The sequence below is a fragment of the Strix uralensis genome, chromosome 6, assembly GCF_047716275.1.
Source record: "Strix uralensis isolate ZFMK-TIS-50842 chromosome 6, bStrUra1, whole genome shotgun sequence".
Taxonomy (NCBI): Eukaryota; Metazoa; Chordata; class Aves; order Strigiformes; family Strigidae; genus Strix; species Strix uralensis.
Window position 1 is genome coordinate 14744761 of NC_133977.1, and position 17337 is coordinate 14762097.

The following is a 17337-nucleotide window of genomic DNA, read 5'->3' on the forward strand; positions in this document are numbered from 1 at the left end:
TGAGGACTAGAGTTAAAAGGATGATGTTGAGTTGATTTCATGAGCGATGTGAGCAGAGCTTATACCATGCAGGTCCATCTGTGAAAGTCAGGAGATCTTGGAAACAAGAAAGATAGGTTGTAGCCATATTTATTTTTATTGTGTCACTCCCCCCTTCTAGTTAAGCAGGAAGATCTTGGGAAATAAAATGGAAGAATAAATAACATTAATGTACTGTGAGTCTGCAAAACTAAAATGGAGAAATCTCATCTTTTGCAAAGCAATGGTTGGGTCAGAGATGGTAGCTTGGCCACGTTGCGTGCACGTAATGTTTTCCACGCAGCTTTCTGTTTGTTAAATGTAACATGTTACTTTTTTTAGTGTACCATAAAATATGCAGACTATGTCTTGTGGGTGAGCGGATATTACTGGAACAAACTTTACTCTTGGTATCTCAAGGGTTCTTGGAGCAGAGGTGCCAAGTCATAAGTCAGTTGCTGAGGCTCAGTGTCAGCAGTAAATAAGTGTTTGTTCCTAGGAAAGTAAATACAGACAGGAATTCTGAATAAATGATCCATACAGAAGGTGCTCTGCCAATAAACTGAGGCAAACTCTGATGTCCTTTAGCACAGGGTTTTTCTGAGTCCACTGAAGGCATTCCAGGTTTGCACCAGCACTCACTTTTATCCAAACTCATTAGCAGAAAAGAAAACCAAGCTGTATCTTTGCTTTATTTTAGCCAATTTCCTTCATAAGTAAAAGACTGACACAAGTGTTTCAGCTGAAGCCCAGACCAAAATATTTTAAATCATCAAAGAAACAGAAAGTTCCTGTGTGAGAAGCTTGCTTCAAAACTTTGGGGGTTATTTTGTTACTTGTATGTCATTTCCATGAAAAGGCTGCTTTGACGTACAAATTAGTGTTTCATGGAACCTTCTGTCTCAGGGCTGCGAGAGCTCTGCGTGCTTTCCCTTGAGATGTGAAATACCACATGGGGATGAGATCTCACTTACACTCCTGACTGAGTGTGACCAAGATCCCCTGGGTAATTTTGCTCCTCCTTCCTATTAAAACTTCAAAAGAGGTTAGAGTTATATTTACATTTGTAAATTGATTTCATTATTCATTTTTGTTCATTATGATGCCATTTTTAGAATTTGTATGCAACCAGAAAAGAGCGTATTTTCTCATTCTAAATGGAGAGAAATAAGGACTGGAGTTTTATATAAGAAAAAATATATCTAATCCCAGGAGCTCTGTACTATGAAACATGCTTCATGGTTGCATTCAGCTCTTGTAGGAGCACCAGGAAGGAGAAAAGTGTTGTGACATGGCTTAGATGATAGCTGGCTCCGAGTTCTCAGTCCTCCTCCTTTCTAGAGATCAGGCCAACTAGGATGGAGTGAGGTGGAATTGGGCTTGAGGATCCCATTGCCACTGCAGTACTGGACCCTGGCAGGGTGGTTGTTCTCTGAGCAGGATGCAGTACCTGCTCCGATGGGTGATGGAAGTTGTATGTCCTACTGCTGGGCTACTTTCCAGTAAGGATTCCCAGGACATGCTGTCATCGTCTTTGGACTGCATGTCCACTTATGTTGTTATAAAGGCGGACTCAATACTGTTGTTATGACATGACTTAGTGCTGATGAAAAGTTCTGCTTTTCACATTCATGATGTGATGTGTTTTCACATGCATAGCGAGGGTGGCAGTAGACCAAGTCCCCTGAAGCCCCCTTATCCCTGTGTCCCAGTGTAACTTGGAGGGGACATCTTTAAATGTGGTCTGTAGTTGGGGCTTTTTGGTGATTTTCATTCTTATTTATTGTAGTGTCTGATATTGCATAATGCACAGCAAAACCCAGTATCAACTGGGTATCACTATCAGGAAAGGTTGTAAACCTGTTCTCAGGATTGAGTTTTTTAATGTACCCTGTAGATTTCATAATATCTTCATATTCCGTGTGTTAAGCGCATGCCTGCTGTAACTATACTATGTTGCTTTTTGATCTCACTGCCTTACCTGTGATATTAATCTACTGTAACAGTGTCTACTAAATTGCAGCATAAACTCAGCATCCACAGCCTTAATATATTATCCACTACACATTAAGTTCAGTAGATACCCTTTGTCTCCTAAAATAATCCCTCATTCAGTTAAAAGCATGTGCACTCAGACATTTTTTTCTCTGCCTACTGCTTATTTGGATAAGCAAATAATTTGAACTTTTCAAAAAAGCCTAATTTACATACTTTTATTTCTCAGAATATGATTATGTCTTGTATATATTTTTGTATACACATTTCATTGGCTTTCTTATTAAGAAAATGTCTATTTTGGGTTTGGAGCAGTTAAAAAAATTGCTTTATAAAGTGCTGAATAAAAACCATTTGACAGAGTGAAGGCTCAACTGATTTTGCTTAGGTGTACAAAATATGAAGTACTACTTTCTTCAGAAGCCTCTGTCCTTCTGTTGGGAGCCTGAAGACAGATTACATGGAGGATGTGCCAGTTTGAAAATAGTGGTGATTGCACTTGAATTGAAAATGAGGCATTTCAGCTGTCACTAGTAGTAGAAGCTGTAAAATGCTTAATTGTTCTGATTTGCTAGAGATGAATGGGAGGATAGTTTTTGCCCAGAAAACAACATTGTGGATATTTTTTTGGAGCTTAGTTACACTTTTTATGATTGTCTTTCAGAATTAATTATAAGGTTATGTTCTGTGTAAATGAACATACTCAAATTTACATGAGACTACAGCAAATTTTCTAATAAATCTGTGGAGATTATTTTTAACTTGTTAACACTTATGCTGTCTGAAACAAGTTATTTTTGAGGTCCTCAGCCTCAGTAAGAGGAAGCTTTCCTGGCAGATTGACCTTTGTGTGCAAAAATGGCGAGTGAAACTCACAGCGGACTCCCAAGTGGCAGGAGAATTCAATTCAGAGGATGTGGTTTTCACACAGAGACATGGAGAGTCCACAGACTGTACAGAATCTTTTTCTCATTCATTTTAGGATCTTGTGGCCCCTGAGGTGTACAAAAATGGAGATCCTATAGCTCCTCTAGGCACCGAACATACCCTGGCTCATCAGGGTATAAGCAATTGTCTTAACCAGGGCTTTCCAGCTTTGTGGCGTTGCTTGGTTACCATCATTCCCACAACTCTCAAATAAAGCAAAGCAAATGTAAAAAAACCTGTTTTTTCTTTACGGGCTAGGCTACTGTACAAACCCAAACAAAATGGAATTGTAAGCTCTACAGCTAAAGAAACTCTACAGCTTCTTTAATGTTCTTTTTTTCCCCTCAAGTATTTCACTTGGCTACTCACAAAGGCTTTCTATTTTAAATATGTTTTTTCAGTATACCGGACTACTTCTAGGATTCTGCACAAACTCATTAAGTTCAAAAGCTGGAATCCTGACTGGAAGCAAGGAATAACAAATAATGGCTTGTGTTGTCGGGCAGTCTTGATAACTCCAGCTGGGATACTGGCTTTTCAGATATACTTTATGTGCATCCTCAGTTCAGGGCAGGGAAAAGGGCACAAAGCTTAGCTTGGTATGTGCTAGGAAATATTTTCTTTAGTAATGATAATAATGAAGAGCTGTCATAACCATTTGGCTGAGGATCTTACGTCATTTTGTGAGTATTTCCAAATGTAGCTTCAGAATTCCTCTCCTGCCCTTAGGGGAACAATTTTGGCATGTAGGCTCATGCGTTCCAGGGTGTTCAGTCTGAGAACTGAATACAGCATAGGTGCCTGGGTAGCTATTCTGTTGTCATCCCTGCTCCACAGAAGAATTCTGCAAAGTGAAAAGTATAATTTTTTCATCACCTTCAGCCTGCAATAGATAACAACTCTGAGACAGCCATTCTACTGATATGTTACAAATGAGTATAAGTTTCTTTTAATGAAGTTAATTCCCAAAATAAGTCTTCTATGGGAACATGAGGATGAGTTTCTTGGTGAAGAGAGAGCTTTCCATAAATCTACTAGGGTCATTAACAGTGTACCTAGAGTTGGCTACAGAAACCCTCTTACTGTTTCTGAGAGTAGAGAAAAGTAAAATAAATGGAGATATCTGTGGATCAGCCAGAGACTGAAGAAAAATAAACACATCCAAGTAAAACATTCCCAGCTGTGGAAAAAACTATTCTCTTCTGTCAGGAGTATGGAAAGTGTAGGAAGCAGACAGCAGTTCTTGTAGGGAGTAGAACTTCTGAGTGTTGCCTTATGCGCATTGTCTGAAAGCTAGTGCTTTAGTGGGGCCCACAACTCAGTCTAATCATTTTGGGTTTCCAGTGGGTCCAGTTCTTCTGACAGTGGACTTCTAAGAGAGATTTCTCATTCAGTGAGATACTAGGTGTTTAACTGCATGGTGTTGAATTTCCAGTGTCTTATGGCTCACATATGTCTGTGTTACAGGTCCATTCCAGCTTCGGTTCTGTCTGTAGAAGTTGGATTAGGCCCTTAATGCTTTGGGAGGAAAATGTTGACTTGGCATTAAGTTAGGAGGAGTAACAGACTGAAATAATGACAGACGACTGTTAGGAGAATAAACGTGTTTACGGACTTCACACGTGGACTTGTTTTTAAAAATGTATCTATAGAGAGTCCCATCTTGATGTTCTAGCTCACACCGAAGTTCCCACACAACCAGAAGGAGCTTCATAGGCTAGAAGGACTGGATATTCAAGTCCTTTAAGATGTATAGATCATAGTAAACACCAGAGTTGGTTTGGTTTTTAAACTGTGCTATTTCATGCTGGCTGAAACTGAAGTGGTGCCAGTTGTATGCCTGATTGTGTTGCTGGTTCTCTGATATGACAGCCTTCAAGAACAATTTTTCTCCTCGACAAGACCACAGAGCATTTACAGGTTTTCTTCGTCATTGCAGCTGTTCTTCATTTAATGTAATTCCCTCCTGGACCAGTGTTGAACATAGATCCTCTTCTTTGCCCCACTGTGGTATTATTATCCCACTGGTGTCACTGGACAGAAATCTGGCATAGGATGAGAGCTGGTCCAATCCTGAAGCTTTTATTTGGTTGTTTCCCAATCCTAAAGTCAACAGATTCTTTTGCTGTAAAATCTTTGGCAAATAGCAGATTAGGATGGTTTTAGTCAGGAAGCTTATACTGCTTTATAATTGTATTCATCTTTTGTTATAATAAGAAATGCACTTTGTAAATGTCAAAGTGAATTGTCCACTGAAGGCTGGATCCTGCTGAGTATCCTTAACACTGCATTCCATGGCTGGAGTTAGAAACTGCAGCGCACAAAATGGAACATCAGGGGTTAGTTGTAAAGGCAGAGTTCAGCTTTGGAGGATGTTGTTGTTAATTGACTGAATACTGAGATGCAAAATGGAAATCTTGGAACTGTGTTTGAAGTGTAGCAGTGACAGACAAGGAGCACCCCTTATTTACTTTGACTACCTCAGAGCTTATAGTCTGCATTGGGCATAAGGTTGATGCTAAATGTCTTAAGGTTTGACCAAGTGTCAAACACATGAAGGTTTGCTTTCCATGTGCTAAATAACTGCATTGGCAATTAGGGAAGTGTGATTGACTCACTAGCTAGGCCAAAATCAAAACCCAAAAGAGGTCCAAAAAAGCCAAGTGCCAAAACCTTCAACAAAATCTCACTTTTTTGCGTGTGTACCAGCACACTCCAGATAACCTCTGCACTCAGTAATGTCAGCATTCGACTGGAGTTTTCCTGCCTTCTGTTGACTTGCTTCTCACACTAGATGTTCCATCAGTGGCCTCACCAGAGAAATATCCTGGAATGAAAACTAGCCATAGTCCATTGTATCCTTGTGTTACCAGCATTCATCCCAGCTTGGCATGCTTCTGATTCCAGCAATAAACCTAGCTTTTCATTTTTGGGGGGAAAAAAACGCAAACAAACCCAAAGCAAAACCCAAGCAAACTATTCTTAACATTAACTGTAGAAGTGACAGGTAAAGATATTAGAGGTAAATGTGAGCATTGGACCCTGCAAGCTAGCAGAACAGAAGTCTTCCACTCCTCCTTATGGTAGTCTTTTGTTGAGCTTGTGAATGTGTAGTGTTGAGTTCAGTTTAATGTTCAGCCCTGCAGTATCTCTCTGCTTGTATGCAGGCTACTGCAGGCAGGATCTTGTGGCTTCTCCTTAGATTTGGAATTGTGTTGGATGATAACTGTGCTAAATTAGGGTTTCAATTTAGGACTGGAGGACTTTATTTTACTGCTGGCTCCCACAAAGGTAGGAGCTGATTTAGACACAGTCAGATAACTTTCAGTTAATTCCAGTGCTAATCTTTGTCACTGGTCTATAGTTAGCACTGTATTTTGGACTGTGTTTAGGATATGTACTCCGGAATGGAGAGATTGAAGGTTATGTTTACTGTTAGGATCTAGAAGGCTCATAGGTCTGCAGTGGAATTAGCAGAGTGCAGTGTTGAGTTTTTTGAGCTCTTCTGTGTGGCAGGTGTATTGTGAAACCTTAGGTTAAGGTTGGGGTCAGGGCTAGACATCAGAAGAGAAGGGATCAAAGAGCTTGTTTTACTATTCCAAAGAGGCAAGAAGATTCATACAGGGTGAGGATTCCTGTCCAGAGTGTTATAGCTCATCATACACTTTGATTCTGCTCTTTAAATTAAGGTCCGCATCTCTGAAGGGCTGTTGCGATTTAGATTTAAGCTTAGTATCTGGTTCTGGTGCTTGTATGTGTCATGTGTCATATTAATACTAAGATTAGAGAACTGTTAAGAAAGGTCAGAATTCAAGATGTGGAGGTATTTAAGTGCTTGGTTTATTTGTATGTTCTCTGGGGCTGTAGAGCTGTGATTAGCACTGATTCCTGCTGCTTTTTTTGGCTTATGTTAGTTTTGGTGCAGCTGTTTGTTACTGAGCTCCAATGTGAGCTTTGGTGATGTGATATCTGAAGCTCTGCTTCTTTTCTCTTCATACCCTGCAGTGGGGAACAATGGGATGAAGGTTCTGAGAGGGTGTTTAATGTCACTTCCGTGCACATGGCCTTTATTGGCCATAGATCTTCCACAGAGGAATATGGGCCACTGTTTTTAAAATCTATTCTTACCTGCAGAGTCACAGCATGCTTTCCTATTTCAGGGTCTTTTTTGTTTGAAAATAAAAATCACTTTAAGAATTGACCTTTCATTATGATGGGAAATTACCTTAAAACATTTGCAGACATTAAGCAACAGTATTTTCTTTGATAATACAGAAGTGGAATAAGTTTCCTTTGAAGTGTTGTACCTTTACTCTTGATTTCCTTTCTCCTCCCTTGAGTCATTATTTCCTGCATAATGTTTTCTTTGATAAAATGCCATGGAACATTGAGTAAGGACAAAATGGTGAGTTAGAAAGGTAATCAAATTAGGGAGAGATGCCCCCTAAGAATCCTTTTCTTTTTTTTTTTCCCCCTCAAGGTATTAATTTCATCTCATTCATTCACATCTCATTTGGTCAGACTTGATAGATGTGGTATTGTTTGGAAAGAATAAACCTTTACAACATCCGATAAACTTATCTTTTTTTTCATTTTACATATAATATGTAGCTGTCTTGATTATCTGCTTTTTTACTTCAGTGATGCAAACCAAAAATTTTTTACTTCAATTTTTTGCTTGTGCTCCTTTGTCTTTTAAAATAGTCTTTAATAGTAGCAACCCTCAAAGTACAAGAGTTACAATTCTAACTTGAATCACTTCATACCAGTGACCATATTTCATACCTGAGACCACATAAGAAATGGGATTCTGAGATTACCTGTCACTTTGGTCTTCAATATTTCATGAAGTTCAAAGGACAAAAATTGTCAAAAGAACTCACTGAGCGGCATGGGGGGTGAATTATTTTAAGTTGTAAAACTCTTCCCATTTGATTTTTCAGATTTTAATTTTCCCCTAAAGTTGGAGAGGAATCTTTCCCACAGCTTGGGTTGAAGAAGATCAAAACTGGGGCGTGGTGTGTTATGCAGGAGAAAAGCAGAATCACTAGGGTGCTTCTACAATAATGTGCATGATCTGATTTGTTCTGTTTAAATCCTAGAAATACCACCTGCGGACTACAGACATTAGCAGAAGGAGTTAGATGTCCATATGTTGGCATAAGAAATGCAGTAACTATTAGGAATGTTGCTGCTTGGTCTCAATTCAGGTGCTCACTAGACAAAAGCGATGCACGACACCTCCCTCATTATCAGCCCTTCCTTGTGTCCCTTTGAAGGGACACAAATAGCCAAGTCTTGCCCTTGCTTGCACAGAAGAGCAAAGGGCTGGTAGGGCCATAGCATAGGCTTCTTCCTGAGCTCTTGGTTAGGCTATTCTGCCCAAAGGCAAGGAAGTGGGTATGCTTCCCTCCGCAGTTTTCCAGCTCCTCTATTCATCTTATGGATCTGTGCCTGTTGTGTAGATTCCAACACCCAGAAGTGCTCTTTAACACTGTGACATGTGTGAGTACTTGTATTTCTTCATCGAAGCATCACATTTTAAATTGCTCCATTCATTCCTTTGATTTTGAACATAACTGTGACTCAGCAAGCCATGCAGAAATGTGTGTCTAGATTGCAATGGACTTTGGGACCTAAGCTGTGAGAACCTTTGTTGTGGGAGCCTTTGTTAGGTGAAGTGCTTCAGGGAACACCTGGCTGTTTCAGATACAGAAGCAATTAAGGGTTTTCTGCCTTGCTTTGAAATAAAACCTGTGACTCTGACAAGACTTTTGCACTCTAAAACTTCACTTCGGATTTGGCAAAATATGTAGTTTCAATAAGGATAAAATGGATGAAATAGGACAGCAGTCTCACACTTCTGGTCTATTACAGAGAGTGAGTATTTTTTAATACAGAAGGAAAAATAAGTCTGCAAGGACAATTCAGTCATAGTATCTTAGTAGAGTCTGATTTTGGCAGTCAGGATGTTCAGAAATGTCATGTTATACTTCTAGGGTTAGCTGAGTGACTGCTGAACAGATTCCAAATTCCAAAGCAAATAAGGACCAGTGTGCAACTCACTTAAGTAGCAACTAGAAAGAAATAATTCCTGTCTGGTATGCATGGTTAAATCATAGACCAGTTCATGACTGCCTTCTTGCAACTGCAGAAGAGAGTACAAAACCTTACCTATTACTTCCCACCCCCCACCCCCCCGCCCCTCTCCTGCTAATGAAATTGGGAAATCAGTTTCCATTCATCTGTGTATGGACATAAACAGGACATAAACACCACATTCTGTCCATGTGGTTGTATGTCTTTCACTTTGTGGAGAATTCCTCTGAAATTTATATGCAAATTGACAAGGCCTTGTACTGTGGGCAAAGTACTGGTGTCACTCCTTGGGCTTCCTTTTGTTTCAGCTGAGTTAGTATTCTTGAGATAATAATTTTGCTTACTGGAGAATGACCACACTGAAACTGCACTAGTGTTGCTCAGAGGGATTTGATTAGTAACTGGTGAGTTATTGTAACTTGCACCTACAGCCCTCTTGCATTAATGGATAGAACGGTTTGCATCACTTAGGTTTATCTTTCTGTGCATCCCAATGTGCTGGCTAGTTTGAGTTTAAAACACGTGTTAGTTTTAAAACCAGGTTTGCTTTAGCTGGGAGAATTGTGTGTGGTCAGGAATGGGACTAACAACAAGCCTTACGAAATTGCCTAAGCAATGAAGATACGCCTTGTGAAAATTGGTAAGGGCATCTGTCGGCACCCCCCACGTGTTGACCAGAGCAGTAAGGGGGTGAGGGATGTTTTTTCACAGAAGTCTCCTGTAAGGAGAGAGCAGTAAAGTATATCAAGAGTAAATTAACTAATTACTTTCTCTTTAACTTCCAGCTGTTTTTTGCAGGAGAACTTCTATTGGAGAAGGTAGAAGAATAAGAACGGAAACTGGAGTCATTCACAGTGGTAAGATACCTTTTATATCTATCATTGCTAATCATTGTGACTGGCACGTGGCTGGGTAAGTTCAGAAACTTGTGAGTCACACTTTCAACCTATATTTTGCAACTGAGTTAATCGGGTTTCTTGAGCTATCTTGCTAAAGCTGGTCATAGTGCCACCTGCCACGGTGGTCACAGGGAAGGGAAAAAAAAAAAAAGACAAAGTCAAGAATTAGTAGAATGGTGCTTTCTAAATTTCTTGCTATGTAGCTTTGACTTCTTATAAAGACAGAGATTAGCGGGTAAGTGTGTCCTCTTTCACATTGTGGATGTGTGTGATGGATAACAAATCAGAAGGTATTTTATTTATAGGTCTGTCAGTGCGGCAACAAGAAGCCAGCAACTTTGGGATTTCTGTCACCAGGGCAGTGCAGCCTATTTGAACATCTTGGAAGCTTCTTTGGTTCCTGTTTTGTCTGCATAATCTATCTTTCACCACTCCAGATACATTTCTTTCCTTTATCTTCGTTCTCTATGACATTAAGTTGATCAGCTCATACTATATTGTCCTACTGCTGCTCCTCATCCTTTTTTTAATTGTTTGAACTGCTGTGAAGATGTATCATGGTTTGCAACTGAAAGTTCTGCTGAACTGATTCTGAAATCATCTCACACTAAGTATAGTCCAAGGTGATGTTCAGAGGATGGTGGGAAAGGGCAGCTTCATCATGATAAAAAAATAAACCTATAGACTACAAAACTCAGAAATGGGTTCTCTGCCGTTGCCTCAGTTCAGAGGTGGTCTGAACCTAATGGTTTTTGTCACTTGTTTGAAGAAAATATTTGTTTAACCATATCAAGTAACTCCTTTTGCTGTTGTGTCTGAAAGTAGGCAGTTTCTCTCTGTCCAGCATGTTACTAAAGCATAAGCTCAGCCTGTTCCAAACCTGAGTCTAACAAGTGGGCTGAAGACCTTGTCATTATGTGTAATTCTAATGGGGATGACCGTTTTTTCAAATGTCTTTAAGGTTCTCCAGTTCACTTGCAGCTTAGGACATCTGGATTGTGTTTCCTGTGAATAGCTTCCTGAGAAATCTTCAGTGAGTCACTTAATGCCTCAATTTTAAATCTGTAAAATGAGATAACAATACTCCTGCACTTGAGCATGGGTGTCAGGATGACAAATTGATTATGTATTGAGGTTTGTGAAATGCTCAGACATTTTATTAAATAGACAGAAGGAGAACTCATTTGCACGTTATTCATTGCACGCACCCTCTTTTTTTGGTGGAGGGCAGTTACGCTGTTTCTTAAAGATTTCCTTTTTGCTTGAAACTTTTTTTTACATGTCTGCTACATGGCAAAATTCCAAAGCTTTTAGTGGTAGAAGGCTTACAGGGAGTGGCTGAATAGAATCAATCTGTTAGTTAATAGTTTAGCACACTAAACACAGTAATGGTGAGCTATGTGACTTCCTTGAAGGAAAGAAGAAAAAAAGATATGGATGCCCTAAGTAGTTCTTACACATCTGTTGATCCCAAGTGTCGCCAAGTACATGATGAAATACTACTTGTCTGGCTATGAGCTCTATTTACTACAATTAAGTGAATCATCGGGTCAGTTCCTGACCAGACCTCGAGCTGTCAGAAACAGATGGCCTGCCTAGAGAGCAAGATACCTTGGAAGTATCTCCACCCTTGTCAGCAATATTACACAGCACTGGAATCTCTCAGAACAGCAGTGTTAGTGTTCAATGATTTCAGTGAAAAGATGGTAGTTTTTCAGCTGTACTTGGTCTTCCACATCAGAATAATGTCTTGTGGCTCTGAAAATAAGGGTATTATTGCTGGCTTGTTGGTGAAGGTCCGAATTTGTGAACCAGATCATGTACTTTGAAGGGCAGTAGTAGGGAGGTCAGTAAAGGCCTCAGACTTGTAAAGGGCTTCAGGTTGATATTAAAAAATAGCTGCTGTGTGTAAATATTATTCCTGGAAATTAGGACAAAATTTTTAATCAGCTCTGAAAATCTTTTCCTATAGTCTCTCTCTGCCTCTCTACCCATCAGTAAAATGATAATAAATGCTTCCCCAGACTGCAGAGTTGTGCTGAAGATTATACTGTGCTCAGATATTTGGATGTAAAGTGCCATACAGATATCTACAGAAATAATAGAATACTGTAGACACTGAATATTGGGGCAAGTGCTACATTGGAATCTGAGAATAGTACACCAATCTGGAATGGGTTTTCTGTATGACTCTCTGTAGTGGATTTACCCTGGCCAGCAGCCAGGCCCCCACATAGCTGCTTGCTCATTCCCCTCACCAGGTATCCACAGTGGTGCAGGGGGAGAAAATAGGAAGAACAAAATCAAGAGAACTCTGAGTCAAGATAAAAACAGTTTAATTGGTGAAGAAAAAGGGGGGGGGGGGAAGTGAAGCAAAGGAGATGGCATACCTCCTCCCACAGACAGACCAATGTCCAGCCAGTCTCCAAGCAATGGCCACCTTGGAAGCAAAAAACCCCCTCTTGTTCTACCTCAGATTTTATAGCTGAGCATGAGGATACATGGTATGGAGTATCCCTCTGGCCAGTGTGGGTCAGCTGTCCCAGCTGTGTCCCCTCCCAGCCACTTGCCCACCTGCAGCCTACTGGCTGTGGGGGTGTAGTGGGAAGCAGAGAAGGCCTTGACACTGTGCAAGCTCAGCTCAGCAGTAACAAAAACTGGTGTGTTATCAGCACTGTTGTAGCCACAGATCCAAAACAGGGCACCATATGAGCTGCTAGAAGGTTAACTCTATCCCAACCAGACTCAGTATGCTTTCTTTTTAATGTAGTACTAAAAAAAAAATCAGATGAACAAAATCCTCTTGTAAGATCTTAAGAATAGAATTTTCTTGATTAAAAATGTTTTCTTGCATGCGCAGATGTGACACTTTCATTAGTGTCATGGGCACTTCTGAAACAGTTCAAAAAGACCCCAAGTATGTGCTGAAGTTCATTTTTCTCTGAAAATGTCTCAAAATGTTTGTTTTAAGTTTCGTGGAATTTAGTAGGACTTAAGTGCTTTTCTGAATAGGGGCTGCATGTTCAAGCTGACTCTGTCCTGCTGTCCTACAAGAGCAATTCTGAAGAAAGGTCTGATGGTCATGCTGGGTGAATTATCTCAGAAATGCATAGTTCTGTAATTACTTGTAGATGCAGCTTGTTACTGTCTGTATAAATACGTAATTTTGTGCCTTAAAATAATCAACTCTACAAGTCTTCTGAGGTGGAATTGTCTGCATTTATCATGAGACTGGACGGATAAAATGCTTTCAAATTTAAACATTAAGAATTGGAATTATATCATTATCCTAGGAAATTGAAAAAATAAAAAGATCTGAAATAGGAATGAAATCTTAGTTCACTTCTGAAAAATAAATTTTGGTGAATTACTTCACTGTCAGTGCCCCTGTCCTTCCTTACACAACACTTTGGTTTTGATCATGTATGCTGCTGTCAAATGAAAAATAACTGGCAGCTGTGTGATGCAAAAAGCTCGAGAAATAATTCAGATTGGATTTCACTGATCACTTTGATCAATATCAAAGTCTGAAACTGAAAGCAGGTTGAGCTTTCACAGAATTTTCTGATGAAATCATCAAGGTTAAAGGAGATTCTTGAGTTCTTGAAGAGATTCTTTAGGATGTTTGGACTGCTCTGTTGTTACTGCTGGCTGTTCTTTATTCCACTTCTGTTAATACTGATGAGCATTTGCTCCTGGTGATGAAAAGCATCACAAAGGCTTTGGCGAATGTACAGCAGTGTCTGAATGTAAGAGTTCGAGATGGCCATCTTCAAATCTCTTACTGGATTTGTCAGTTGATGCTATCCAGTTCCAGGAGAAGTATGACATTATGGGATTTGTTTTATCACACAGTAAGCACAGTGAAGCTGAAACTTCATTGTGTTCATAAAAGGTGTTACGCAGTTTCTCATGGCTTTTCAATACTGAAGCACTGATTTGAATGAAGGTTTCCTTGAATCATGGGGAAGAGTGAACATATTCGTAAAAAGGCAGCCTACAGTAAAGGCAGGACAGAATTGCCCCCCTCCAGTATGTTCTGAAATGGTTCATGCTGTAACCATGATCAGAGCAAGTAGTTTTTCTTCACCAGTGATAGCTTGCATTTTTGTTCTTTCTGTGGAGCATGCACTCCATAGAAGTAGGTTGGAAGAATTGTGGGTATCTTTATCCCCAGCAGCAGAGGAGCAAACACCTTCTCTGAGGGCAGTAGAATGGGTGTGTGTTCTGCTAGAATGGAGGACCAGGGCAGTAATTTGTGCCCTGTCCAAAAGCAGGGGGTGTATGGGAATAAAGTGATGAAAGAGTTCTTGTATTTTTTCCTCCAACTGCACAGTTCAGACAGGGAATGCGTTGGGTCTTTTTAAACTGTTTGCTACACTCTGATTGTGAGCAAGGTGGCTAGACTGTCTGGTCCCAGTTAATGAGTAGAAACCCTGGAAAAATAATGATGGATAAAGTTCAGCTCTTGGAACAGCTCTACCTGTGTCAATATTACTGGGAACTCTGCATATTTAAGGAAGACAGCCAGTGGAGCTGAACCTCATCCTGTGTAAATTGGTTCTTGTACATGGATCTTTTTTTTTCTTCATTGTTGGAGAAGAGAGTCCAAATATTGAGCAACTATAAAGCCACCTCTCTTCAGCCAAAATCCTTGGTTCTGTGGATGCCAGCGATAGAGCTCTGTTAACCACAGAATCTAGTCACAGCTCACTTCTGCCTCCAGAGCCAGCCTTGCACGTTTTGGTATGTGGCTAAATTGGAGATGTGAATTTGTGGCAGTTCTGACTGCATGGTTTTGTCTACAGTAAGAAATCTGTACGAGTGACTGCCAGAACTGCTCTTTGTGAATGAAGATGATAACTTTGTGCGTGGCTTCACGAAAATATAGTCAGACACTGAAAAAAATACTATCTCTTCAAGAATCACTTTTGCCTTTACTTGGGGTGGCTCTAGAAGAGTGAAGCAAAGGCATGACTGATACAGGGCCTTACTTGACAATAAACTCTGTGGTCAGCTCTTCTGTGATGGTGCAAGCTGCAGTAACTTCCTGCTTTGATTAGTTGAACTTCACTTATCCCAAATTTTGCTGTGATTTGGGCTCTCTGGGGAAGGATAACTGGCTCGTAGGGAATTTGTTTCGTTTTTTGGAGAAGGCTTGTTCAGCAGAAGTTTTTAAAATGTTTCAGTTATGATGAAGTAATTCTACCCACCCCAACAAAACCCCTGTTTGATTGGAAAATTCCTAGCCAGCCCAGTTTATTGTCTGCCAGTTCTTACTGCTTGCAAGATGGTTAGACCAAGTTGAGATACTGAGAATTTGGTTTGCTTAGTGTGGTAACTGTTAACTGGCACCATTGCTTTGACAGTGCCTACATGCAATATATAGGAGCTTGTAAGTGCTGTTGTAATGTTGCTAATTAACAGCAGTGGGGAGAGAGATTTAGTAGTTAGGACAATTTTGAAGTTCCCATACAAAACATGCTTTTTTGTGCACTTACCTGAAACATGCGGGTATCCACGTTTGCCCAACAACAGTGAGTATGGCATCCTGACAGTTTCAACACATAGGGCATTGCTGGTAACGGCAAATGAGAGATTAATTTGATGCTTTTGAACGCTAGATTCCGTGGAGCAAATAGTATGTGACTTTGTCGTACAAAGCTACATTAAATATTCCTTTGCAGAAATTCTGGACAGATGCAAAATAAAGGCCTGTCTAATGTGCCACAGATTTTATCAATTCACAGATTGTGGCATTTCAAAGATGGCCTCCAGTGAATGGGCAAAAACAGATGAGCTGAGAAATGCTCTAGAGTATGTATGTGCTATACATACATACTATAACTGATCTTACCTGCCTTTGAGAAAAGTACCTTCAAAATAAAACATACATTTATTTTCTATAAAATGTTTGTCAACAGATGAACAAAATACCTTCTTTTTATTCTGTTGATAAAATTACACCATTTACTGTTCACATGTTTTGTTCATTTCTGTGGCTAGTCAAACAGCTTGCTTTATCAGGATTGCCCTTGCCAAGTTAAGAAATCTGTAATTTTTTTTAAAGGTGCCTTATGTGCCTGGGTAAACAAGGGCCTGGGTTTATACATGTCAGGCAATGCTTCATATGCTATTGACCTTCAGAAGCAGAAAAGTTTTCTGGTGCTGTCGCCTGATTATTGGTGTGGGTGTGAGAGGCAAGACTGGTTAAGGTGCCTTTGTATATTTTTGGCAGTACACAGTCTGCATTGGTTGACTGTACTTTTAAAATTAATTTTGACATACCTGGGTAGTGTGGGTTTCAGCTGAAAATAATTGGTTTCTTGGCGTTTTTTCTCTAAAAAGTGCAGTTCGAAGTCAAATACTGTAATAGGCACTTATTTTAATATGTAATAGCAATTAGGTTGAAGGACTGTATGAGCAATAAGTAATTATAGCTTAACTTATTTATATGCTTTTGTTGTTGTTTCCAGAAATACCTTTGTTAACATAGAAAATCAATGTTTTCCTTGGGGGTATGAAGGTGGGAGAGAAGAGGAAGGCTAGCATTTGTTGTAAATCTGGGAATACCAAAATGTCAGTTGGTATTGCTTCCAGTGTAGTGTGTGACTCTATGGGTACTGTTAACATGGGAATACTGCTGGGCTTGTGTCTGTTTATCGTGGGTATACATAAGGTCATTTTAATAGAGGAACTGAACTTGTAAGTATTTTTTTAGAGTTTTTATGTACATATATTTTGTGTGTGTACATATATATATATATTACTTTAAAATACTCTTCAGGGAGAAACTTGCATCTTCCTCAGAGGACCTATGGGGTGACTTGGTCTTAAAAAATGAAAGGCTGCATTTAATTTTAGTGTTCAGTTTTGGAAGGTTCAGACTGCTCTGGCACACTTAAATCAAGTACTTGCCTTCAAGCATATGCATAACCTCACCGACTCATAAAGTATGCTTACATATGCTTTGAACATACATTATTCACCCGAGGCCTAGCTGCATTAAGGCTTCTTTAGGTCTGTCTTGCCTCTAGTTGAGTATCTGGCTTTATCAGTTTTCATCAAAAGCACTTTACTTCAGGGAGCTCTTTCAGAGCTCTTGTAAAGTTCTTCCCTTCCCCAAGCTCACCATAAACTTGCCAATGCGTCATCATGAGTGTAGTGTTTCCCTGTGTGCTTGGCCAGGGCAGCTCTGGCTGCTGTGTTCAAAATGCCACTGCCCAGAGGCTCCGTCTCTCTGTCTGCAGCCAGGGAGGGGCTCTGCTGTCTTGTCCTGTGGGACCAGCAAGCAGCTGGTTCAAGTCCATGTAGGTCCTTGAGTTCAAAGGAGTTGCTCCAACCTGTATTTGCCAAGAGTCAGCCCTGCATGTATAGCAATGGTAAACTGGCCCTTCAG

General features: G+C 40.0%; 1 protein-coding gene across 3 annotated transcripts in view; it reads left to right on the forward strand.

The window, feature by feature from the left end:
• Positions 1–17337, forward strand: part of SPATS2L (spermatogenesis associated serine rich 2 like) — a 155043-nt gene that overhangs the window by 79961 nt on the left and 57745 nt on the right. For 2 of the 3 annotated variants that reach the window (XM_074872806.1, XM_074872807.1), the window contains one exon: positions 9825–9896. The gene's annotated coding sequence lies outside the window, so the exon portion shown is untranslated. Of the gene's footprint in view, positions 1–3422; positions 3540–9824; positions 9897–17337 lie in introns of those variants that run through there. The other variant, XM_074872808.1, reaches the window with a different exon arrangement.